The sequence below is a fragment of the Tympanuchus pallidicinctus genome, unplaced genomic scaffold, assembly GCF_026119805.1.
Source record: "Tympanuchus pallidicinctus isolate F22 unplaced genomic scaffold, pur_lepc_1.0 scaffold18, whole genome shotgun sequence".
Classification (NCBI taxonomy): domain Eukaryota; kingdom Metazoa; phylum Chordata; class Aves; order Galliformes; family Phasianidae; genus Tympanuchus; species Tympanuchus pallidicinctus.
This window is the reverse complement of record NW_026294699.1, coordinates 7,396,136-7,423,679: the sequence shown is the minus strand read 5'-3', so window position 1 is coordinate 7,423,679 and position 27,544 is coordinate 7,396,136. Positions and strand designations below refer to the sequence as shown.

General features: G+C 41.0%; 1 long non-coding RNA gene across 1 annotated transcript in view; it reads left to right on the top strand.

The window, feature by feature from the left end:
• Positions 1-27,333, top strand: part of LOC128079154 (uncharacterized) — a 75,431-nt gene extending 48,098 nt beyond the window's left edge. The window contains exons 2-3 of the long non-coding RNA XR_008205988.1: positions 12,532-12,590; positions 27,222-27,333. This is a non-coding gene — a long non-coding RNA (uncharacterized LOC128079154). The remainder of the gene's footprint in view (positions 1-12,531; positions 12,591-27,221) is intronic.
• The last annotated feature ends 211 nt before the right edge of the window (positions 27,334-27,544 follow it).

The following is a 27,544-nucleotide window of genomic DNA, read 5'->3' as shown; positions in this document are numbered from 1 at the left end:
AGGATGTGTGTTCATTTTTTACTGTATAAGTCTCCTTTAAATAATTTTCCATTCTTTGGCAGGAGCTGGTGAAACAAAGAAACCAGAATTAAATTATGAATTCTAAACCGTCCTTCTTATTTCACCATTAATATAAACATTTCTACTCTTGTAACTGGTTTCCTAACTTTAACTTCTCTATTTGTGTTGCATCCCAGTAAGATGCAATAATCAAAGCTTTTCCTATTAAATACATTTTCTTTTAAAACTGGGGTATGCCTTATGACCATGAAGAAATAAAATACTTTTAGTCAGTTTTCCACTGGCACTTACTTCTTTCTTTTCCTTTTTCTGTCATATTTGTTAGATGTAAAATGACAAATTTGGTCAAACTGTGGAGCATTTCTGGGTGCAGGTTCCTTTTTGCTTCAGTCTTGGAGACCCCCAGCTCAAGAATGATGCTGAGCTGTTGGAGCAGGTCTAGATTGAGGATGACCACAAAGATGATCAGAGGGCTGGAGCAACTTTCTTACGAAGAAACAGTGAGGGAACTGGGCTTGTTTAGCTTGGTGAAGAGGAAGCTCTGAGGAGACCTTGTGTGGCCTTTAAGTACTTGAAGGGAGCATACAAACAGGAGGGATCGACTTTTTACGCTGCTTAGTAGTAATAGGACAAGGGAGGATGGCTAAAGCCACTTTAGTTTAAAAGAGGGGAAATTTAGATGGATGTTAAGAATAAATTCTTTACCCAAAGGGTAGTTAGGTCCAGAGAAGCTGTGGTTTCCCCATCCCCAGAGGTGCTCAATTGCAGGTTAGATGGGACCCTGGGCAGCCTAATCTGATGCCCTCAGCATGAGTTGGAACCAGGTGAGCTTTAAGGTCCCTTCCATCCTAAGCAGTCTATGATTGCTTAAATCATTAGCCAGTTAAAAATTGTTATTCCACTGTTATTCATTAATCTAACATCAAGCTGGAGATATTATAATTAAGGTATTTTCTTCAGTAGAGAGAACAGCTAGTGCCTGCCAGCAAAGGAGATAAATTACAATGCTGGCTACCCCGTATGGCCATCAATTCTGAGCCCTGTGCCTAGCTGACCTCCAGCTGCTCTCCTGAGACCATCCTCAAATGGCAGCACTCAGATAGGGAATGTTGATGAGTTATTGAATGTATTATAAGGGATGTAGATGATACTGGGGACCGTGCACGCAACTGACTGTGCCCTGCCTGAACTCTTCTTGCTGTCTGAGGACTTTGGCCCTATTCTTTGGGGACTGGCTGAGGTACAGGACACTGCATCCTAAACTGGGGCATCTGGACAGGCTTCCAGTATTTGAATGAAATGAATTGGGTTCAAATTTTATAAGCTGCAAAATAGCTAAGGCTAATCCTTGTAAAACAGGCGTGGCATCCACCATCAATATTGCAAGATATAGGCAAGTTAGCCTAACAGATCACCTCAACCTATAATATTTGCAAGTACCAAGTTAAGCAGGCAAGGGACCTGGATGTAAATGTATTGACAAGAAACTTTCTATCCACCATGTAAGTCAGAAATGACATTCAGTGTTTCAAGCATCTTTCTGTTGCCTCTCTGTTATTTTGCATTCTCACTTGTGGGATGTCTCAGTCAAAGCTGTGCACCAAAAGAATCCTGCCTCTTCCAGAAGCTCTGAGCACCTGCGTGGTGTTTGCACAGTGTTAGCAAACAGGGTTTGGAGTATAGCTGGAGGTGTTTGTGCATTGTGTCCTGAGTGAGTAAGATCTAAATTTCTGTTATCATTCTTCAGGAGATTCTTTCTGCCGTTGCATTTTTTCTGTCCTGTTGCAGAGTTCTTGAGCTTCAGGCATGGGAGTAAGAAGGAAAGAAAGTCTTGTGCTGTGCTGAGCACTGAATTTGGTTTGAGTATTGAACAGGATCTCTTCTCTCCAGATTGTGGCAGCTCTCTTATTCCTAGATTATTTCTTATGTGACTTTTGTATATATTTCTTTGCACTGGCATGCTCTGCCTTGTCTCCTAAACTTTGATTTCATACTGCAGATCTATTCCTTCCCTTTGGCTCCTATCCCACTGCATGCCATCTGAGAGACATGCCTTGCAAGATGTGACACGTTTAAGTCATTTCTGCTCTCAGGGAGAAGACTTGTTCATTCTGCTCTCCCCCCAGCAGCTGCTGGTGACTTTGTGTTTTGCAAGGCTGTGCTCCAGCTCCCGCTGAGCTTTTCTGCTTCCTCCTCTGTCAGCATTGCAGAGAGGCAACTGTTCTGCAGGTCTGCTGCCTGAATTTGGAGGAGACTGGTTGGCTTCTTACTCACAAAACCCTCTACACTCTCAGTCTCTTACACAATTGAGAGAGTAGCTAAGTCCAACTTAGTCTGTAGCCATTTCCAAATGCTTTCACTTTCTGACAAGTTGCTGTCCTACAAAGTAGTGCATAAGTTGATAAGTCATTTTTAACAAGTCCTTCACTGTACAGATGGTCTGAGAATATACATGCCAATAGTACCAATTCCTGAAGACTGATGGTTGGTATTTACAGTCTCTACAATCTACACTTGTGTGTGATAATTGGATTTTTCTTAATTAGGAAAAGTGGGTGGACGGGTTTTGTCACTTAGCAAAGTCCTTACCAATTAAAAGGATCAATAATGTTCTTTGCAGAGCCTCTAGACTAAACATACACAGAACAGATACCTGAACTGGAGTAGATGTGTAGAGTAATTGTTTGAGTTGTTTGCAGTCAGTGAGTGTTAGGTGTGAAAGCAGAGTCTAATTTCACCTGGATGAAAGCCAACAAATACTTTTTTGCAGTCTAGCTGCCTTTTTTATGCTACTTTCTTTTTTAGAGATGTTAACTGCCTGTCCTGAGACCAAGTCCAAGACCTTCAAACGCTGAAATCTTACCTAAAACCTTTAAAAACACTTAGTTTATTATGAATAATATTTAAATAAGAGACAATATTTGTACTGCCTTTGCTGTAGAAACACCAGTGTCATCACATAAGATGAGCTGCACCCTGGTTATAGGTGGCTGCACACCCCATAGCAATCTGCCCTGATGATGCTGTGTGTTCTTGTGCTGCCCTGCAGGCCGGAGTCCAGGTGGTGCTCAAAGCCTCGTGGTTGCTGAGCCCTGGCTCAGTTACATGTGGGCTCACAGAGCTGCACTGTGCTTTTCACTTAAAACACAGAAATACTGACCTGTGATTGTTGGCACCTAATATTGTCTCTCCCAAAATATAATTTTTTTCCTTGTGTAACTTAATGATTGAATTCTTAATTTTGTTTATTAAAAGGAATATAGAAGAGTGATATTTAAGCACAATGACACAAGCAATGTGTTGTTATTATTATTAATAGCTTGTCGTTAAGTGACTTTCATCCTGCAGGATGAGAAAGCACTTTACAGACTATGTGCAGTGATAACTTCTGTGCTGCTGAAATGAAGCTTCCCCTGTGAGGAAGTGTAGAAGTGTATCAGAAGGGCTGATCTGGCACTTAGAGTTGTATTTAAGAAAAGAAAGAGTGAACAGTCATTTCTCTACTGAAAGGCCTAAAGGAAAATACTGAACTGTGGAGAGTATGATAACTAAAAGTGATTATTTTCACACTTGTTTTGTGTATGTGAATGTATCCAAATTCTGCAGATGCCCAAGAATCTGCATGAGAATCACCTTGGATCTGCATGAGAATCACCTTGGATTTGAAAAGATTGTGATTTTAAAATGAAAACTTTACAAGCAGTCCTGTGTTGCTCCCTGTTCCTGCCTCCCTCCATCCACAGAATGGAGGAGCTCTGGAGAGGAGCAACTTCAGACCAACTTTAGGATAACCAAGAGTTTAAGAATGACCTTAATTTTATGAGAGCCTGGAGATTTGATTCTTCATGAACGGTTTCTAATGACTGAGGGATGAGTACTGGGAACTGTGGAAGAAATGGAGACCCCAAGTGAATATGAACTTCTGAGAATGTTAGCATCATTTGAAAATTCATCTGATTTTAAGTAGAGAAACCTAATGGGATTAAAATGGCAAATGAAGCTATAAGAATTATCTAAGCAAATAGTTTTATTTGCCCTCAGTTTGAACTATTCATAAACTACCTTTAGCCTTCATTGCTTGAAACACAATTGTTTTTGTAGTTTTTACTTTGCACCAGTTTAAGATGAGATATGATCTTTCTCATAAAGACAGCTTGTAAAAAAGGAGAGAAGTTCCTGTGCTGTCAGCTTTCTTCACCCCTGCTGTGCAATGAGATGATTCAGTTATCATTTCCTGATTCCTCTGGAAAGTGAGAATGCTTCAAAGCTTTGTCCCCTTATCGTGAGGAGAACTTCCCTCTTCCCCCAAAATCCGTAGAAAAGTAACAGATTTTGTAATTCTATGCAGCCTTTGGCAGCTCACTCCTGTAGTGCAAGTTTTACATGCAAGTATGGGTCTGGGCTGTTGTTTCTTAGCTTAAAAATCAAAATCCCAAGCTACTGTGCTGCAGTTAGGTTTTAGCCTACAAGAGCTACTGGTCTTATGTAAAGACTGAGTTTCAGAAGAAAGAGGGGCTTTGCACCCTGTCCTTTGAATAGTCTGTTCTGTGAACTGCTGCTCGCATGGTTGAGGTTAGTTCTCCAGAGCTGCTTTGCTGAACAAGTGGTGAAACAGTCATTGGTTTTCCACCAGCTGTGTGCAGAGAAGTTCATTAATTGGTTGGTTCTTCATCCGTTCTTGCCAGCTGTCCTTGGCTGGCAGACGTAGGCTTTGGCAGATGGGTATGATAACGTCACTATCTGGAAATAACTGATGTGCTACTTGATCTTGTTGTAGGAGTATTTGTTCATATGTAAACTCGATTACTATGGCCAGATTCTCAGTCTGTTGAAAGAGACTTTCCTTTTACCCTGCATATATGGAGCATCACCAGTCAGACATTAGGCATGGCAACGGTCCAACCTGGCTCTGCTGCTGAGCAGAACCCATTTTACTGGCAGTGAGGAATGTGTGGAAAGCCAGGATGCAGCAACATTTACTTTTGCTGAAATCCTCAGCATCTGCAGCTGCTTCAGGCAAAGTTTTGAGGGTAGTCCAAATAAGCCACGCTCTGCAAGTCCTGCTAGTGACTGAAATCAGGCTGTTTTCTGTGGCAAGCAGTAACTTTTCCAACCTGCTGGAAAATCTACAAGATTTTCTCAGTTTCTGCTCTTCAACACTTTAAAAATTCCTAGTGTGTTTGGGTAAAAGGAAAGTCCTTCAAATCTTCATCCTTATTTGCAGGTTTCTAAAGGTGAAATTCTTTCCAGATTAAGTGCCTGACAAATTTGTAGGGAACACTGAAGTAATGAGAGTGCGGAATTTTACAGCCAGCATTCAGCTGTGGGGTAGGCAGCAGGACAAATGGAAAAGGGGCTTGTATGATGCTTGGACTTAACTAAGTTAGTAAGAAAAAAACAGATATTGGAGTGAAAATACAGGAAATGGTGACAGGTATGGTCATAAGCATGTTATTCATGAGAGGGTGAGCAGGAAAATGAAGAAATATTTATGCACTTGTGGAGACTCATTGAAAGGATGGAGCACTGATCACAGAGGATTTCAATTACTTCAAGTTTGACTGGAATAAGAATTGTTTAATGCCTGAGAAAAGATACATGTGGTAGCAAAAGATTGTTTTCTCTTATATAAGTAAGCAAGTAAAAAACAAAAATACCTCAGAGGATATTTTGAATATAGTCCCAGGAAATGAAGCAGAACCTGTATGATAAATAAGATAGATGCTGGTAAGCTTATGAGGTTGAGTGATCATAATGCGATTGGATTTGAAATATTTATGAGGCTACAACATGTACAGAGAGTAGTGGCACAAAAATATTCAACTTTGAAAAGTCAGTATTTGAAGAAGTGTGTAATGAATTGAAGAAAATTGATGGGGATGCAACTACTGTCCCCAGACTGTGCTGTGGGAGAATGAGGGACATGTTTTGGAACAGAAGAAAGATGCAATCTACATCCTTCCCAAGAAAACGTAAATGTCAAACGTGTCATTAGTCATCTCACAGCAACATTGTTCAGTGAAATAGGAGACTGCAAAGGGATTAAAAAGAAAAATCAGCTTTTTAAAATATATAAATAAATATAAAAAATAGCATAAGAGCAAAAATAGCGTGTGGAGGATAGAAAGTAAAACTTGCAATGCCATAGGAAATTGCATGACCGTAACGTGTTGAAAACGTGACTTTCTTCAGTCTCAAAATAATGACAATTAGAAGTGAATAAAGCTCAAAAAAAAATCTATTTGTTCCTGCCACTTCAAGGTTTCCCTAATCCTTTTTATTTTTTTTGTCCCTACATACCTCAATTGAGGTAGGATGGCCTCTAATGATGATCCCGTTCTTGACTTCTCTTAATATTTCTGTATAAAGTCTCAGTTAATTCCTAGTATTCTCTCACTCCTTTGAAGAGTGTGTTGCCTGTCTTTTGAATTTATTGGTGTTGTTGAGGATATATTAATATTTTTGAAGTCTAGATTTTGATTGAGTCTACGTGCTTGAATAAAAGTTAAATGGAAGTGGTCCACAGGTAAACTCCCAAGGATTGCTTAGCTGTTGGGTTTGAAGATATAGACTTGCACTGAGGACCTGATCTGCTTATGAGCTCTATGATGAGCCTGGGCCCCTTTGCCCCTTCTTGTAGGGCTGAGCAGTGCCTAAGCATTCAGAGATTCCTGTAGCTGCTGTCCTTGCTCTGATAACAGCCAGAAGGTGATATTTTGACAGAGATGACTGGAGAGAAAGGATAATTTCTACAGACTTTTATCACTACCTAGGAAGGAAGGACAAACCACGGGCAGTGTTATTACCAAATACAACCTCTCTTGGTTCCGTTCTTTTATAGCAAAGTGGCCGTTAAGGCTCAGTTACTGCTCGCTCTTTGGGTTACAATCCTGTTTGCTCAGCCACTGTTTCCTCTTAAGAGAATAAAAATGGATGAAAATAATATTGATGCAGAATTAGTAAAGGAAAGGGAGACAACAACAGGGAGTCCCTGCCTACTTTGCTGCTGGCACTGCTTGGCTGGCCTGGCTGTGGTCCCAGGAGCGTGGGAGAAGCCAAGTGAATTCCAGGGACTTTGCCCGTGTCGAGTATGGTTGAAAGTCTCTGTACACTGACCAGGACAGACTTCTCTCAATACAACCCGTAGGACTTCCTTGTTAATTTGCGGTATTCTCAGTTTCTTTTCAACATTAGTTGCCAAATTCTTTCCTCCTCAGTGTTCTGAGTGATGTGTTGTCTTGTAGCAAATATCTCTGCTGTTCTTAGGCCTGATCTTAACAGTCTGTTCCTTAGTGATGGAGACCCTGTGGGATCTGATGGTCCTGCTGTGCAAATGGCCCAGGTTCTTTGTTTGAACTTCATTTACTTTTTTGTTGTGACTTATTCCACGCAAGGAAGAACTGCCTATTTCTTATGCAAGGCTGAGAGTTCCTGGTTGTTTCAGTTATTCTAAAGGTGAACTGCAGTGTGATTGGCTGTGCTCTTCACTTGCTCAAGTGGAAATCTTAAGATGTGCTCACATTTTTGTGTCTAATTAGGGAGATTGGCAAATTTGAAACAGAAATTAGCTCAAGACCTTCCTTGTCTCCTGAACTAAAACTGTTTTTAAACAAATAACGTTGTAGCTGGCACCATTAGAAGCTTGTAATGGCAAATTGGTCTTTCAGACTGTGTCAGGGACACATTTCTTTGTCTTTATGATTACAGTGCACCAAAAGAAACCAATATCTAATTATAACGGCTAATTTATTAAGGATTTTTTTTTACATATATCAGGTCAAAACAAGTGACTTAGTGATGCTCACCAGTCTGCTATTCAGTGGGAACCATCAGGATTTTGATCATGCTTTGCACAACATGTGCCTCTTCATTTTTCTCTATATTCAACCCTTCCTTTTTTCTTCTTATTGAAGAAAAATCTTTCTGCCCCTACTGTTTACAGAATTGCATTCTCCTGCTCAACTGACCCTAAAACATTCATTGCTCTGTGGCTGATTTAGTGTGCTTGCTTGCATGCTTGATAACAGCATAAATGCCATGCTTATGCACCCATCTATCTTGAGCTGCTGTACAGAACCCAGAATCCATCACTGCTGGCAGCTGTGCCTTATAAGTCAAATGCACGCTGGTCAAAGCCATGAAAATGGCTGGTGGTGAGTCCAGATTTTCATTTTTTCAGCAAAGTCAGCGGAATTGTAACCACACAATGAGATCTGTCTCACGGCATCACAAACTAAAAATGTCTCTGTTGTGTCGTGTTGTGAATCTGCTGTAGTGTTTGTTCAATCTGTTGTACATATAATCTCCGTGCAATGCTATGAGCAATAAAGGAGAAAGGAGCTAATTCTTTTTTTTTTTTTTTTAGCCTAACTCATTCTAAGACTTAGCTAACAATGTTCATCCTAAGTTCTTCCTCTCTCTCTTCGTTCTTTCCTGTCTACTTTGAAATGTCCATTTTGAGGAGATTTTGTTGTTATGGTCAGGGAAAATAACTTGAATATATTACCAATAAATAAGAGGTGAAATTAAGTATGAAGGAGAATAGTGACCGTAATTGATGGATAAATATCTCAAAGCTGCTTTCTGGGGACTGAAGCTGAGAGATGTGCGATGTTCAGCGAGGCTGTTCTTTGTGAATGTATGCAGGAATGTGGACATCAAAGGAATCTTTTCTAATATAAGTTGTTCTGAAATTAAATCTCTCCAGTGTTAATACTTGCTGGAATGCGGATTGCTTTTCACCCTGTTTATATCTCTGATAATGAAATCTAAGAATTTGCTACCTGTAGGAGTGTTGGGAGGATTGGAAGATTTGATTGTCTTTCTTGAAACCATATTATGTTAATTTTTCTGCCTTGACTGTAGAAACACAAAAAGCAATAACTCATTTATATGAAGACAAAATTCTTAGGATTGTTGTCATGGAAACGAAGTAGAAGCAGCATCACTATTCCTTAAATAAATTCAATAGCCAAGCTAACACAGATAGAATGCACAACTCAGCTACAAGCTCTTGCTGAGTGGTGCAGCAGTTTGCCTGCAGACAGAGCTTCCAACATCTGCACAGGTATGGGGCAACTGCCCCTGCAAAGGTCAGGTTTTGGCATAGGAGTTACAGGCTTGTCCTTGGGCTGATGCAGGGTGTACTGCAGCAGGAGACAAGGACAGCATTAATGTGCTTGTACAGATTTACACAGAGGCTTAACAAGGCAGGGAGCTTTTCCTCTCTGCTTTATGTTGGCTTGGTCCCAAGTTTATTCATGTTCAGAAACTTTAGCTCCTGCTCTAAATCAGGGTGACTTCAAGAGATGTTCTCTTCACTGGTACGCATCTAGTTTTTACTTATGAACTTGGGTAATTGCATTTGAAATATCAGTATGAAGTAAGCCTAGGAGCTCTAGAGGGTTTGTTTGTCTGCCCTAAGGGTACCTTAGCAAAGGATGAGTTTGCCTGTTCCGTAGAGGAAAAAGCCAGTATGTTGCCATTATTTGGGCAGCTTTTTGTTCTTGGAATGTGATATTTTAGTTTTGTCATTTGTCTGAGTTCATCTTTGTTTTAGTATTTAAATAATGGCTGTATATGGTTTGACTGTCAAGGAGAAGGAGTTTGCTCACATTTCAGTCTCAGAAATGACAAAACAGCTCTGAATAGAAGGAAGAAAACTTGGAGGAAGATGGGAGGATCAGAAACTTTTATTTTAGTGAACTCTTGGTAGTTTGGTACTGTTCATCTCTGGGGGATGAGCCAAAGTGGATGTCAAGTCAGTAGAAAGTGTTCTGCTGAAGTGTGGTGGGCTTTAACTCTTTTCCTGTGTTATCATGAAGCCAAGTAGTGCTTCAGGAGCATGGAGTTGTCATGCTTAAACCTGCTTTGAAGAAATAGAATGTGTCTGGGACTGTCTTCAAACAGGTTATGGAACAAATGGGAGCCTTCAGACATGAGGCCACTTAATGCACTGTTCTACCACAAAGTTAGAGGAGAATTGTGATGGCTGAATTGGAAGCACTGTGCGGCACTGTGCCACTGAAAGTATGTTTGGTTCCTTCTTCCAAAGGAATTAATTCATTGCCTGTGTATTTTGTTTGGTCCTCTGTTGCCAGTCTCTTCATTATTCTTTTTGCATTATTAAACGTGAGAAGGGCAGAGATTACCCTTGTAAACTCTCATGCAGATTGACTTTGGCTTGTGTGAGAATTTTACATTTGAGAAGCTTGACAGCAAGCACATGTTGTCAGCACTGCAACGTGGAGCCAGCGTGTAAATGGAGCAACAGGCAGTGGGATCAAAGTTCATCAGCAGAGCAGCTGCAGCAGGGTCTGGTTATCCTGTTCTGTTAATCTATGCTGTGAGATACGTGCTGTTAGAAATTCAAGCACATTGTATGTTGGATGCAATGGAAAGCTTGGGTTAATTCATGAGCAAAAATTCTTTGCATTGCTCTTGATTCCTAATATTGTATTTATTGATTTATAATGAAACACAAAACCTACCACTACCAGCCGGGGCAGCAGCAGAGCACCACATATCCTGAGAGGATTTAATCCAAGCTTAAAAAGAACAAACACTTCTTGTTCAAAGTATTTTTTTTTCTGTTTAAGGTTTTTTGGTGTTTGAATTGGGAAATATTCTACTCATATGAGATGTGAAAGTTGCTTGAAATGTTGAAGTGTGAAAGTATCCCAATTTCTGATCTCCCAGATGCTGAAGTATGTGAATATTTTGACTTACAGAATTTGAGTTGAATTAACTTCTTTCAGTCCAAATGTCTGAAGAATGCAGATTTGCAATGAGCTCAGGTGATGCTGTTTGGCACTGATATGGCAGGTGGAGCATTCCTGCTTCTCTTTTTGCCTTTACGTGGTTTGTTCAATAAAATAAAGGCAATGGGGAGCACTTTGCTGTGTTTCTTGCTCCTGCTTTTTATCGTCAACCTTGTAATGATTGATCTTATCTCAGTCTGGAGTTGCTGGGAAGTTTCCTGTGGTTTCTCAGGGAGGATGCCTGTTCTGCAGGCATCTGGCCCTGTAGCCCATTGGAAAAAATCTCTTTGCTCACTAGGTAAAACTGAGATCTTGATCTCTCTTCACGCCTTCCACATCTCTGCTGCAAAGGTAAATCCAAATATTAAGAGCAGAATGAAACAACTTCCTTTGCTACAAAAATTTAAACAGCTGCACATGAAAAGATAAAAATGTTTTGCCAAGTTAATCTCATATGATTTACTGCCTATGCCTAATCTGTTTGGAAGTGGCTATGAATATTCTAATACCTTTTGGAAATTACTGCCAGGGATGACAGCAGCTGAGGAAAGCTGTGAGAGTTGAAAGACGGCTGCCTGTGGATCGCACACCTGCCTGCATGCCCACAGCAGTTGCAGTCAGACTCTTGGAACAATGAAAATTCATTGTTATTTGTTGCAGCAATAAAAAGAATGCTGTCTGCATTCCCAGGAACTTCTGGAAGAGTCAGCAAATGTGCAGCTGACATCTGCAACCTGTTAAGCAAATGTTACATTTTGTATTGGAGGAGTTAGTGCTATCAGGAGAGGTGAGGCAGAAGCCCCCAGAAGGCTGCCCAGCCCTGCCAGCTGGTGGCTTCCAGCTGCTTGTTGTGCTGAGGTGCTTGGCTGCCCCGTGTCCCTGCAGTGAGCCTGCTGCAGCCATGGGACAGCTGGGGCAGCTTGGAGATGGCAGGGTACCATGCTGTGGGCACGCACATACACTTACCTTGCTGCTTCAGTGGAGCTCCTACAACTGATGTGGGGCACTTCAGTGTGGTGTAGAGATGTCAGCAAATGTCTTATTGACTTCTGCTTTAATAACAATTAAAAAAAAAGCAGCTTTTGACATAATTCTCTCAGAATTTTGATACAGTCTACTGTTACACCTGTGTGCTATGCTCAGCACGCTGCTTGAATTAAAAGCCAAAAGGAGCTCAGATGATACTTATGAAAGGTCACTTCATTTCCGTAAAATCCTACTGGTGTTATTATAGAAGGCTGCTCTTGATATGATTTTCGTCTTTAAAAGGATAGTAAAAAAAAAACAAAGGGCAGCAGAGCAGTGAGCTACCTGAGAGGCAGCTGTGGCCAGGAAGCATCACAATGTGTGGCTGCACAGTTGCATACTGCTTTGTGTTTGCATGTGGTTTTCATCTGGTATAACAACCCAGTAAAATCAGTTTGAAAAACACGTATAAGATGAGAGAAAGAGGTTAAATGTGTTTCCATATTTCCATCCCTGTGGTTGCAGCACAAAGGAGAAATCCAGGATAGCTACAGGGGGCTCGCAGAGGTGTAATACTGAGGTGTTATGTGTATGGCCAGAGTGACACTGCATGGATCCACCAGCATGAGCAACAGGAGAACAAGAAATACTACAGGGTTATTTGCTACATGCATCTATTTTACTTTAAGATGAAAAGCTTAAGTATATTTTTGTGTTAGTCTGGACAAGTCTGGAGCACCCTTTTGTTTCTGTTGTCTGAGTTGTTGCATGCTTTTATCTTCAGGGAGAAGATGACTGAGCAAATCATGAAGAGGTCTGGTGCCTCAGGTTGCTGTGGCTGCAGTGAGTATCTGTTGCTCAGGACATCTGTTGGTTCAGCGTGAGTTTAAATCTGCGTGAATAAATGGTTCATGGAGAATGAGCACTGTCACATAGGAATGAGGAGCTGAATGGGCTGAGTGCTGTGCAGGTATGTCTGAGGGCAGGCAGGAGGCAGGGGACAGACAGACACTCTGCAGTGCGTGCTCTTAGAAGCCAAAATGTCTATTTGCCAGGCCCTGACCTGGGAAAAGGTCCTCCTGACTTTTAGACAGGCCCTGTTTTTGTAAATATTCAATCACGTTATGACTTTTTTTTTGTCTGCTGAAGGACTACATTGATTTTTCATGGTCTTGCTGTGGTTTCCTCTACAAGTTACCTGTGCAGGCTGTGGCTGGAGAGCTACAACTTGCAAATGCGTGTAAATGTTGACCCCCCATGTGGAGGCTGTATCATCAGGGTTATGGCATAAGCATGACCGGGAGCCCCTATGTTTCAGCCAGCTGTTCTTGCGGATAGCCCTGGAGCTCTGAGCAGTGTCATTACGCTCCAAGAGTGCCTGGAGCCAGCAAGAGCCTGGTGTGAGGCCCTTCTGTCATCCTGCCAAGTTCAGTTGTCTTTGGATCTGACCGAGTCTAAAATGAATGTTACCGAAGAACTTCCAAGGAAAGCAATGGATTTTCTTTTTTTGGGCATATAGCTGTGGGATCCAGCTTAAGGACATTTAAAAATTCATTTTCCTTATGTCTTTATGCTATGCTATGTTAGAAATGAGTCTTATTCATCCCAGTAATCACTGAATGCTGTTAGCAGTACAGGCATGTTTGTCAGTGCTGAAAATTTATGGCAGTAATTCTAAATGCAGGCAATTTATACGTTGCCAGAAGAAAGTAAATATTCTTTCTATTTCATCTCAGTTTTTATAACTCCAACTGCCAGCATATTCTACAGATCTCTTTAAATTGCAAATGCATTCCCTAAATCCCATGTTTTAGTTGTTTATTTTTGCTGTCATTGTTGTTTACAAGTTTTATGCCACTTTGAAAATACTGCCACTTCTGTAAATGTCATTTTTTAATTTTTTAATTGGGACCTAATTTGAATTAAGGATTTCACCAAGGGGACTTGTAACATAGTGGTAAATGATAAAGCTGAATGCAGCTGCTGCAAGTACATATCTGATGAAAAGAGTTAAAATTGCTCAACATATCATATTGAGATCTAAATAACATGTACCAGTCCAGAAGAGAGACTGAGATATCACTGTGGGCCACTCAATAGGCAACAGTGATCAGTCAGGCAAATGCAGCTTGCTGTGCATGAGAAGTCAGGCAAAAGCACAGCACAGAGGCTGGTGCAGGGTCAGCCCTGCCTGGCACAGGATCCTGCAAGCTGCAGTTGTTGTCCTCTTGCAGAATTTGGCATTGAAGTTGGGAAAGTTTGGGAATGGTGAAACAGTTATGTTAATAGAATATTTAAAGGGCTAATTTCTTTATAGTGATTAATAAGGAAAATGATGCACTTAAAAAAAAATATTTTTTTTTATCCATTCTCCTTTTACTTTTTAACATTACTGAATCCCGTTCTCCAGGTGTTCATGAAATTCTAATGTGATGAAAGAATCAGCTCTCACCCATATCGCAGGACTTGTTGCCATGAAGAGGACTATCTGAAGTCCAAAAAAAATTGTAACATTCAGAGGGGAATGAGAAATCTGCATAGGCAGCAGGAGTATGTAATCTACCAAAGTTTTGGAAAAGACAAATTTGTACTTCAGAGTTCAAGCTAAGCTCTAGCTACTGGAGCTTGGGAACTGGCTGGCTGCTGCAGATTTGACTGTTTCCAGGCCTCATATAGCAATCAGTCATGGCAGACCTCGGTCTGCGGGGACCTGGTGAGGTCTGCCCTCCTGCTGCGCTGCATCAGGCATGGTGAAAGGGAAGAAAGAGTTGTGTGCGTGCTGCTGAGGCCCTGGGGTGGCTGATCCCTGCTTTTCTGTGCTGTGCTTTCCTTGTGTGAACATGGGGAAGCCATCTGGACTTGGTTCCAGTAGGGTCTGTTGAGCAATCAGGGTTGAGTTAAACCATAAAACTTCTAACATTTATACTTAAACTTCCTTGCGTGCTAATCCAGTGGTTTGTCTGTATTGATTACACAAGGAACAGAGAACAATTAGGCTTCTGAATTAGCCACCTCAGTTAATTGCCAAAGTTAATCTGAAAGATGGATCAGGGCATAATGTAATATAGAAGGAGAAAGATTGCAGATTAAACTAAATCAACTTAGCTGTGAGCAGTGTCCTCTGGCTTGTGTTGGGAGGCATGCAGCAGTAACATGAGCATGCTGTGGTTTTGTGCTGGGCTCTCCCACAAAGAGAGTCTGGTGAATGTCGTGCTTTTTGTCTTTCAAAGGGAAACTAACGATAGAAAACAAAGCTGGTATCATCTTTTCAGAGGTCTTCTCTCAATTCTTACTTAGTCTGAAAACTAAGGAGGAAAATGAAATACTTTATCAATAGTAACTTACGTTAGTCTGCGTCATTAAGTGTCATTAAGTCTCTCGTATATTCTAAACAGGAAGGGAGCCACAGGAGAACAAGAAATACTTCAGGCTACTTGCTACGTGCATCTATTTTACTTTATGACAAATCAATATCCCTGCTTGACCAGGCTGCCACACCATACCATCACTTGTACATGTCTTCTTCTACAACACTTGTAGAGCGATCTGTGACTACAGGATGTAATTAGGGGATGCTTACTGGAGTAACTTCAGAAGGAACTCTTGGAAAGTCTTTGGTATGATCTATTCACGTAATTCTTGTTACAAAATGAATTTGTAATAAAACATTAATAATTTCTCATTTCAAATCAGACTGAAGCTCCCTGCGTTCATAGGGTGCACAATAAGGTGCCAAACTGCCGCATGTTTGCAGCTCAGGCCATCGTGCTATGTCACAACTGTGACAGTCTCGAATGCAGTAATATTTGAAAATTTAGCTCAGTTTATTGTAGTCTGCCCTTGGGATTTTAAATGAGAGAAGGACCAAATTGTACCTAGCAAAGATGCCTTTGAAACCTTATTCAGTTTCCCAAAAGTAATTGCTGCTGTCCCAGGAAAACACTGAGATACAGTTTTATGACCAGAGATTGTGCCTTAATGTTTTTTCACGTTGTTTCCATTCTTGCATGTCTGTGTACACATAATTGATGCCTTAGCACTTTGCACGGCTTGCACGTATTTATCTCTTTGTTAGTAAGACAAGTGTTTCTAGACTCATAAAAAACAGCTGACATGAGCTAAATTGGGATGTCCTGATTACAGACCTTAAGTAAATAAACAGACTTAAAACGGATGAGTAGTGCTAGCTGTAATTACCTGGGGCTGTGTGCCATGGAACTGGAACAAAAGTCTAAACAAGTTAATTTCATTATTTTATTGGAAATCTGCATCCCATTCATTAGACTGACATATGACTAGTCATTAGTAACAGTTCGTTTCAAAAGCTATGGTGGATAAAGGTTGATTAAAACTTAATGAGGCCCAGACCCACTGCATTGCCATCGTGTCAGGCTTGAAGTCATTGCTGAAGTTGTGGTGCTAAAAGAGGAGCATGCTTTAAAAACCTTCTCGGGATTTTCTATTTTATATGATTTATGCATTTTTGCTCTCTGCCATTGAGGAGCAAGAACTTGAGTACCTTGCCTGGCTGTAGATGTCAGCAATAAATTACATAGTAATATCAGTTATTAACAAAACAGATTGCTGTGTCATGCTGATGTTTCTGCCATGCATCTGTAGGAAATATATTTTGCTGATAATCTGATAAATGTGAGACTTGATTAACCAGCACTCTCGTTGCCCTCAATTCCCTGGGAAGTCAGTGACATTGAAATGGCAACTAATACATCAATCGATCATTCCCTGAGTGGCTTTCCTGACTGCTAGCATCAATGCTGGGGTTTTGTTTTTGGAGAGAGCTCTACTATGACAAGACCAATATAGTTAAAGATGAGCACGTGAGCAATTTCACTGAAACCATAACTGCAAGGCTGAAAGTAAATGCTACCGGTGGAGATATATTATCTATTACTTATTTATATCAGTATGTTTGTGAGGCCATTTAGTGAACCTGGAAATTGAATTCTGAATTCTTTGAATATTTATTTAGGTACTTAGGGATGGAGCTAATTCTAAATTGCTAGTTTTCCTTCTTGAAAGGAAGTAGATAATTTTTTTTGGAGAGCAGAGAGGTTAAGGGAAGTTCTTATGTAGGAAAAGCAAGAATCACAACCTAAACTCTAATTCAATGAAATGAGTGTGGAAATCTATAAAAAGGAGGAGATGTGATCTGTAGAATAATAGTCAAGACTGAATTGCATTTCAATTGCAAAAGATGTTGGAACAGCTGTCCTGCATAACTCTACTCTTTCCTGTTGTCTAACAGTTAAGGAGAACTGCAGGACCCAGGCTGACAGCAAGGCTAGCCACTCCTTGGTTTATTTTAGGGGAAGATGAACAACAGCTGAAATTAAACATTCCTGATAGAGACCATCCTAGGAGCTGTGCTCCATACCGTGAAGTGAGATGTCTGTGGTGGCCACTTCTGGTGTGAGTAGTGACAAACTTCTGAATTCTAAGAATATGGAGGTGTTTTAGGAACAGTTCTGTGCCAATTCCCTGTTATGACAGTACAGATCTTCCATGACTGTTGCCTTTCTTAGTTTTTGGGGTTTTTTTTGTGTGTGTGTGTAGGGAAAGCCGAAATGAGCAACAGTACTCAATGTCTCATGATGCTGATTGCAAAATCCAACATCAACCAGAATCTCAGTGTAATTAAATTACATGAAGCTGTAATTAAAAGGGACTTAAGAAGAATGTAGCTAGGAGAAAAAGTGGGACAGAATTTTTTTTTAAGCTTCTAGCTCCGAAACAAATAGAGTTGATGTGGCTGTCCCTAGAGGACATTGCACCTCTACAAAAGAAGTGGCTTGAGATAGTATAAGCACCTTTTCTGCTCCATACCTTGAGAAGCATGGCTCAACTTTATCAGTTTCCTGGTTGGAGACATCCACCTCATATCTGCAGTGGCTCTGTTCTGGCATTTGCTCTGCAGCAGGAGGAATGTTAGAGCAAGGAGACCTGTTTGCTGCCTTTCCCTTCTCTGTTGCTGGAGCAGAAACACTCCAGTTGCACTGGCCTGGCCATGGAGAGAGGAAATAGAAGGAAGGCAGAAACTGGATTAGTTTCTGTTGTGTGGCAGAACCTGGGGACACAAACCTAATGCCAAAGGTCTGTGATATCAGCACAATCATGCTGCCTTCATATTACTGGCTTTTCTTCATCATTGCATGCTTAAGAATATGAAATTACTTTCAAGTAAATGGTACCGGAAACTTAATGTTGGTCTGCAGTTTTCTTCTGAAGGCAGCACAGGATGCTGTTAAGATATATAAAGCTTTGAATGCAACTTGCCTATGTGCTTGTCAGCAGTGCTGCCAGCAGCTGTGGTGGGGTCACCGTGCTGCAGGGGACTGTTCCACCTTCAGGTTGTGTTTCAGCTCTGTCCAGAAGTCTTGCCATGGTCTTGGAGAGTTTGGGAATAGCTGTTAACCTCATCTGGTACCCAGTCCTCAGTGACCAAAGGTACTAAGCATTTTGCTAACAAATATTCACTAGTTCAGATAGCAATCTGTAGTACACAGTAATTGTATAGCCCTTGCTCCAAAGTCTCTTTGTTGCTTATCATTATATCTTCAATATGCTTAACTTCATTTTAAATGTTCTGTGAAACAGCTGAACTTAAACCGGAAGATAGTCAGAAAAATCTGGAGTGACCATATGGTGTTATAAAATTACAAAAATGTGAGAGAGGGTTGAGCCAATTCCAATTGCCAAACTTGCTACTTGCTTCTAATAAACACTGAACTATCTGGCATCTGCTATCCCTCAGGTAATACCATCAAGAGTGGAAGTAAATGTTTCCTTTTAATTGCATTGTGTATGTCTCAGAGGGTCCAGAGAAATCATGCAATGTTTGTTGAAATTTTCCATGAATACAGAACCAGTCATTTCAGGGAGAACTTTGATATTCTCTCAGTTTTTAGTTAGGCTGAAGTTTCACTTGTAATCTTTCAGAGTCGTGTTTGGTATGTCTTCAAGAGTGAACTTCTCACCAGTTGCTTTCAGTACGGTTTTTGATAGGTTTATTTCTTTTATTTTCACTATTTTGGCAAAGAAAAACTGAGTCAGTGCTTTCAAGGAAAGCTTCAGATGAAAGTGCAGAATGCCACAGATTCTTAGGGATCTGAGGTATCATGTTGTGTTACTCGAACTAAAAGGAAGACTGAATTTTGTGAATGGCTGGGAGAGATACCCCTTTTGCCACCAATTGTTATTCCATCAATAGCAACCTTTAAATGAATTGTTATACTGTGTAATATAAGGAATTTGTTTCTAGGTAAGTTCTGTTGGATTCCATTAGGAAAAGCTGTGACACAGCTGAACAGCTCTGCATTACCGTAAGTGCATTTCTTCTGTGTTCTGTTGACAGTGCGTGGCTGCATAAGCTTCAGCCTTTCCACTGCCACTGGGGGGCACAGAGTGGAACTGACTGAGTGCTGCCTTTGGAAAGCCTCTGCAGAAAGAGGCACAAATTGGTGCAATGTCAGATTAGCAGTGGACAGTTATTTACCTGGGCCAATTATGATATAATGATGTATTTTATTACCATCAATTAACAGAATTAACTATACTGCGTATGGATTTGTTTGCAACCCTCAAAGTTGTTCACAGTTGGTCAGCTACTATGACATTAATGTATTTCTACACCAAAATCTAATTGGGTTTGGGGGGCCTCTCTGAGTACTGAGCTGTAGACAGCAAGATGCCTACAGGAAGACATGCTGGTTTCCAATAAAATAAAAAATGTTGTGCCACAGTCTACCTGTTGTACTGATAAAATGATGCAGGTGGCAAGAAAAACCACATTCTGCTGATAGTAAAGCTTTTTTCCATTGTGCTCTTCAACTCTTCCTTTTACTGTTATCTCATCATCAGGAGTCATTGGCTTTCTAGTGAATATCTGAAGTGTCAGACTGGAAGGGCATTTTGTATCCCTTGACCAGCTCCTGGGCTTTCATGCTTTGTGTAAGGACAATTTGCATCAGCTGTGCTAGTCCTTTTAGCCATGGTCTTTCTTTGAACGGCAGATAATCTTATCAACAGGACACTTCCTACCAATGATGCCGAGCAGAAACAAACTGTTGCCTTTAACAGCATTAGGAAGTATGTGGGACATGCTCCCAGTCAAATTGGGAAGTGACCCAGGGGCACAAGGAATTACGTGGCATAAAGAAGGATTTGCTGTGTCAGTGGTGAAATCCTTTGACTCTTACACGAAGGCCGAGATTTAGTTCAGCTGAACCGAGTGGAACGTGTGCAGAAAAACCAACTACACAGAAGTGGAAACCTGTCAGTTTGACAAATACTGCAGCAGAGCTCGTGTCACCCAGAGTCAGTACTTCCCTGTGGTGAAGTGCGTGTTTGACTGGCAAGGCCTCAGGATAATTTTCTCTTGGCTGAGGCTCTGTGCAGGCACTGGTGTGAGCTGTCACAGCCTCCTCCCAGGGCTCTTTGGAGAACTGGCCATATTCTTGCTTGATATACATTGTCAAATTTCATCCATATCTCTGTTTGAAATTTCTGCTCATCTATAATATGTGAGGTGTTAAGAAACACCAATGATATATGATCTAATTTTTTGAACATGATGCACAGAGTGTTTTATCAAGAGAAAATAATGCATGACACTGGAAATACTTAGGCTAGAATACTGAAAAGCATGTTGACATTTGATGGGAGAAGTACCATGTTGTAGGGTGTCTGCCAGCTGTTCTCGAGATAACTTGTCATCAGGGAGAGAAACAAGTGCATGAACAGGGCAGGACTGCCAGCCTGTTTATTTGTAAGGATGTAATTGTCAGAGAAGTAGTCCGTATTTGTTATGTGCAGACATGAGAAATGAAGCTGAAGAGCCAGGCGTGTGTGTCCTGAAGCCACGGAAGGTAACAAGCACTCTGCTGCAACAAGTGGATGTGTAAAGGGGTGAAAAGCTGAACCTGTGCTCCTACAGTGCTGGAAGGAGGGGCTCTGCCTTCCTGCATTGTAAGATATCTCAGCATTCAACATCTGACATCTCTCTCTGCCCCAAATTCCTCCATCATCTATTTCCCTGGCTTAGTGCTCTGAGCCCCCAAACACAAACAGGCTGATAAACGTGCCTGGGATAGAAAGAAGGGGGTCATCAGAAACCAGGAATCACATGCTAACAAAAAAAACCCAACAGTGCGGATGCAGGGCTTTGTTGCAACAGTCATTGTGCAGGGCTCAGTGCATGGCTCCAGACCTGCAGGGGGTGTGAGGGGCTCTCGCTGCAAGCAGGTGCCTGAGCTGGGTACAATTCCCCTAACATGGGCTAAGCCTGTACCAAACATGGCCAGACAGGATAAGTAGAAAAGAGTCACCAGTTTAAAGGCTATCTGGGAAGGTGTCCAGTGAGATTATCGTACACTTGGGGTGCAGGGGAGTTCCAGCTCTAAGGCATGCCTTCTTGCTATTTGAACCTGTTTTTTGTTGGTACTGGCTGCATCTGGCTGGCATGTTCGCCATTTATGTGCAAGTAATTAGCTTTCTGCCTTTTTCACCATTTCCTTTTGTTCAGAACTACAGGGTCTTCAAAAAGTGATGGCATACTTTGTGTTTGAGTTGGAAAAGAAAGATGATAGAGATCATGTATGGCTGGGGGTTTTCTGTTTGTGATGACTCCATCATAAATAATTCATTGTGCAGGCACCAGTGAAATGGGAAAAGATTCATAACTTTGAGCCTGTACACATCCAAATATTACACTCCAAAATTAATTAGAAGCAGTTAATATCAAACGTATTCTGTAGCACACATTGCTTAATCAAGACAAGTAGAGCTGCCAGTGTTTCCAGCCTTGTTTCCATCTTAGAAATAAACGGATTTTTTAAATGTTACATTTATAGGTGCTGTGGATCATGGAAAATATAAATGGTTTAATATGGTCTTGCCTTGTTTTATTTGTGCTGTGACAAAGGAATTGTAGCATAAAGTTCAGTACACTTAGATAGGGAGGTATTCTTTCTATTACTGAAAGATTAAGGTAGGCAGGGAGTCTGTTCATTCACAAATAGCTCAGAGTCTGGGGCTTTTTAATAGTGGGTGACTTGGCAGCCTGTATTATGTGGTAGTGATTAATTTCTGGGGCACTGATGTGCCAGCTGAGGTGTGTGCTGTGGCACATCAGTGTGAGGGTGCAGTCCTGAGCAGGCTCCTGCAGGGACAAAGGTGAGGCTGGCAGCTCCCAGCTCAGCCCACACTGGCAGAGGGGCAGGAGAGCCCCCACCAAATGTAGGGATGAGACCCAGGAGGTCAGTTGTTTTAAAAATAAATTTTGAAGGCAGTGATTTTTTTTTTTAAACTGAAAATCAGTGTTATTTTCATAAAAACAAAACAAAACAACTTTTTTTCCTGTCGCCTGGGATGACTTCCTACCCCAAGGGTGCAAGGGATGGTGGAAGCCAGCCTGCACCTGTCACCGTGGTGCAAAGGAAACGAATGAAATGATTTCTGATTCTTGACTCAGGGAACTAAACCAGTTCTGATGAAAACAGAAGGGCTGTCTTGATGTGACAATGGCACTGGAAGCAATTGGAAGCAATTAAAAATAAAACTGGTTAAAAATAAGCCTAAGATAGCTGTTTTAGGAGGCTATTTATTTTTTACAGGATTTTACAGGAATGAACAAGAAGTTTTGAGATATCTATAAAGGGAAAAAAAAAAGTATGGCTGGTCTTGCTTCTCTTCTTTGTTTTTTAAATTTTTTTATATAGAATTGCATGCAGTAAATGAGATCCAGTTGCAAGAGTGGCAAAGTGGAAAATAAACTCTAGTTGAGCTATTTTTCCCTTGGATTTTTGAAAGTTTGATTTGGGAAATGATTTCTTTGAGGGGAGGTATGGTTGAAACTGCTGATATCTTCCCTTCCATGTTTAAAATGAGAGGTGGGTTAAAAGACAATCTGAAGAACCTGTGGCGTTGCCACTGAATTCATTAGCCCTGGATTTCATCCAGTTTTCTTCCCAGCCTGATCGAACTGCACGTGACTACACAGATGGGGGGAGCCTTGATGTAGGTGTGTAACCAGTGATAGTTGGGTTTTTTTTTAGTGATTTCTCTCATTAAGATGAAGTTTGAAATAGGCTTGGGAAGTGCATTCGTGGTGTCAGTGACAGCTGAAGAGTGCAGTAGTGCTCAGATCTGCTGCCTCTTTTCATCAAGTGCCACTTCCAAGAGAGAAAGGAAGCTGTTCTCCCCTGCTGGCCCTGGCAAACAACACTTGGCATACAACTAATTGGGGTCCAAAATAACCTCATAGTTTTAATTAGCATAAACTGAGCATCTGAATAATAAAGAAAGAGCAAAAATACAATACACGAAGAGATTTCTAGTTGCTTTGTGATTGCAAGATAGAGTATTTGAGAAGCTTAAAGCTTGTTCTAACAATCCTCTGTGCCCCCTGGCTGTGGGACGTGTTTTTGATCACCCAGAACAGACAATGTATATCTCTTAAATACCTATCACACATTTTATAAATAATAGTTAGACCCAATCGTGTACTGGAGATGTAGTGTTTGTTTGTTTAATTAGGAAACTGAGCTGAGCTGAATCCTGTGGCAGATGTTGCCATGTGTAATATAATAAATAAAAGTCTTTATGGGACCCAGCAGGCAGCAGAGCTTTCAGTTAGCAGATGGCAAAATATTAAACTGGCAGTGCAATAATTTAGCTGACTGTGTCAGCTGGACCGTACCCAGGTTTAGCACAAACATGAATCAACTTCACATAGGAGGTGTCAAACCTGTGCTTCTGCAATAGATGATAAACTTTTTAAATACGATACATGATGAAAGAAGGCATTTTATCTGGCAAGATGCTGTTGCCGTAGAAGTCAGTCTAGGCTTAACATGATCTCTTCTGTGAAGACTGCAGAAGATCTTTTGCAACAGAAGAACATCCATTAAGCAGCACAGACATGCTGCTCAGTCCAAACTGAATAGAAGTTCAGGAACAGATTCTGTAAACCTGTTTCTAGCAGCCCTCTGGAGCCCAGTGCACCCACTGGGTAGATAGCCTTTTCCCTCCAAGGAATTGCTGTGCTGAGTGCTTGGCTTTGGCTGCCCACCGCAGTCCTCACATGGCTCTGTCAGAGGGGTAAGTCCCTACCTAATCAGGGCAAACCTATCTGTTGGTTCCACAGACTTCAGGTCTTGCAAGCTAAAATTCTGCAATTCATTATCATGAAGATGGGTTTTGCTTTTCACATGGATATAACAGTTGGTCTTCCCTCAGGTGCCTGTGTAAATGTACACACATTGAAATGCATAGCTTCAGGCTCTGCTTTAGTGCCTTGTGCTAGGAGCTCCATCTCCTTGGGCTTCCTGTGCTGTGCAGTGGCTTCTTTAGATGGCCATTTGGAAGCACAAGGGTCTGTAATTTTCCCCATTCCCAAACCTCTCCAGACCACTGGAGAGTGATCCTCCCAACCTACACATCTAAACATGAAGCCCATGTTCAGACACTGCTAACTTCTGTCCCAGTCTGCCCATTGTTTTTCCTCCATCTAAACACATGGCAGGTGATTCTGGTAAGGTGTTTTCCCCTGGCTCCAGTTTAGGACCATCATGTTCTAGTCCATCTTAAACACTGTCAGAACAGCAGGTGTTTGTGACAGAGTAAAACAGGATGGATTGCAAAGCAACTGGGAAGACAAAGTTATTTGTATGACCTTCGGAATCTAGCATAAAGCAGTTAACCACCCTCTTACTAGGCTGGTTTGCATGTGCATATGGCAAATTTAATATACCTCTGTGAAAGAGAAAAGTCAGGGTTTTCAGGGTTGGCTGTTCCCTTTGTTTTTACAGAACACTGTAAAGGGATGATAAAGATGGGACCTTTTCCTGTCTGTTTTCATCCTTTCGTCTCTCGGTGTCTCTCTTAGCAGTCAGCTCACACCACCTTCTGAGCAAACTGGAAGGTTAGAAAGGTTTCAGAATTGGTTTTAAAAAGCAAGCAAGTAGATAACAGCTGTATCTTGAAAATGCAGTTGAAGTACAGCTTGTAAAATGCAATGTTTTGCTTAAAAGAACTTGCTACTGTTTGCTATTTTGGTTGTAGGTGTGTATCTGGAAAACATCTCTCTGGGTTATGAAACCAATTGGCTTTTTAAAACACAGTTTCCTCCTTAAAAACAGTTGACCTAACTTATCACAAGTTTTATTCCTTATCCCCAGTAAAGTAAAATAATGTGGGGTGCTGGGATGAATGGATTGCGGTAGAATCCCTTGTACCCCCAGGTGGCTATTGCTGTTCTGCAGTCAAGCTGCATCAAGTCCTGACAGGAATAACACAAATAAGCCATTCTCCTAGAAAACACTTTGGGACTGTGAGGAATTGGGAACTTTTTGTGTCATTTAAAGCACTTGGAAGGTATAGTAGTAAACAAAGCAAGTTTTGTTTTCTCCCATGTGTAATGAAGGCCCAAAGCTCTGGGTACAGTTGAGCAAGAGAGAACAGAAAGGCAAGATGGCTTTGCACCCTGCCTGACATAATTAATCAGTATTTTTCTGTCTCATGAAGTCCAAAGGCCATTCTGGCAGCTGATAGAATAAAAATATTGTCTAAGCTCTGAAATAGATTTTGCTGACCATACCACAGGTTGCACCAGTGGTCATGAAAGTGTCAATAGCTGTTTCTTGCCTAGAAGAAGTAGTAGAATCCTTTGGGAGAAGGTGATGGCTAGGTCTCAAATGTAAAGCAAATGGCAGTCCTTGAGGACTTGTTTCCTTCTTATAGTGGGATTACAGTAGTTGCCAATAAATTATAGTCATTGATTTATTAGCATTATGTTAGGAAGAACGTTGCTTCCAAAGGGATTGGTTGGTGATTGAATCAAGATGTACTCACTGGAGGACAGGAGCTTGGAAGTGCCCAACAGGCATCAGCTGGGGAAGTAAGAGAGAATGATCACAAAGACTGCTCACAAACCATTTTGAGTTATGAGATGCAAAAAGCCAACCATGCTGACAGATATCAAGACTGTATAAAATTCTTGAAGGTGTTTATAAACATATTGGGAACATCTAATCAAATCAGATTCATTTGAAATGAGATCATGTTTGGAAATAATACAATTAAACATAGACGCTTAGGAGTGTCAGTGTGTTTCAGAATCAATTTTTTTGCTGCACTTGGGCTGTAAGTCTGGAAAGCAATCAGTTTTTTATTGCTACCTAAATGTCTGCCCACACTCTTTTGAATGTCGTTTATTCAGATACAGCCAGATGAGAAGGTATCACGTTATTGGAACACCTGACAGCAGGTTTGGAAGCACATGTATCTACTGCTGAGGGTGAGAGGGAGGAGCTCAGGACCTTTTGGACTGCACTTCCTTTATCCTTGTTTGTTAGGCAGCCCTTTGGTAATTGGTGCTTGCTCGTTGGGATTAAAACAGTCCCAAGGCTGCTATAAGCTCCACAGTGGTTAATACAGAGCTATGCTCACAGTCAGAGACCTGCAAGCGCACCTCTTCCCTGTGTCCCGATGCTGTAACAGCGCTGGAAGATGAAATCAGGCAGTGTCTGAATTATGGTTTATGTTGTACTTTGCCTGAAACCAGTCCAGGAGGTGCAGGTAGAACTTCAGCACTGCTGTCCATTGGCATAAAGCTGCTCCACCAAACACTAAAAGCCCTCAATTTCAATTAAAACAGGTAAGGCCTGGAAAGTCTCATCAGATGCAAAATTCATGGTATTGCTCTTGTCACCTAAAAACATCTTGTCAATATTAAACGCAGTTATTCAGTTAAGATTATTCTTAGCCTGAATGTGTGCTGAGGAAGTCTTTCAAAAAGCAAATTTGAAGTTTAAGTTTATGCAGCTCATGCTAAATTCAGATCAAGCAGTGGCTCCTGGTTAACACTGGTCCTTTGTCTCTGAAAGACAATGTGGAAATTGTGTTCTTTGTAAGAATTTACAAACAATGCATGAAGTATCAAGGTATCAAGTAATTCAAGCCATGCCTCTACACTTGCTTAAAGATGAACTTTTTGGGGAGAAAAATGATGATAATGCCAGTGCCAGACAAGCAGGATCCTTGGGTAAATGCATCAGTTGTTGCTACTGACAGATCTTGTGCTTGTAATAAGACTGAAGTGCTGAGGTCAGCAGCGGAGCGAAGCCATGCTTGTTTTCACAAACACATTTATGTGACGGTAATGGTACCTGTTAACGAGGTTGACATAGTGTCCTGCCAAATAGAAAAATGAGTTCTCCTCTGCATCACAAGATGAACAAAGTTGAGGGGATAATAAATCATAAAATTAGTTAAGACATCATTTATCTTTCATGGTTTTCCTACATTGCAGCTAAGAGTCCTTTGAGACTTAAATTCATTTATTGCATTTTATTGTTATGAAAACATGTCAAAGCTGGTAGCAAGCTGTGGGAAATGAGGTAAGCAGGGACAATAACGTGTTGTTAATTAAAGAAGCGTTTGCATGGTTTCCTTCAGATTGTGGCTGTCTTGCTGTATCCTGTAACTGCTTCCTCTGAGCCCTGTCTGTGAGAAGAATCCAAAATGAGCAACTTGAGTTTAAAAATCTGTGGATGTCTTTGGTTCTGGTGAATAGCTCTAAAGAAACAAGGTGAGGTTATGCCCTGTTCAGCTATTCATCTGTGTGTGCAGTTAGTCTAAGATTATTAATTTTAGGCTCTGTCAGCATCAAAACCAACGCTGTCTGTTTTATTGGGTGTCGTCCTATCTCTTATGATTCCATAAGTATTTTGCAGTTTGTTAGAGGATTGCACCACTTGCAATGAAAGCAGAGATATCAT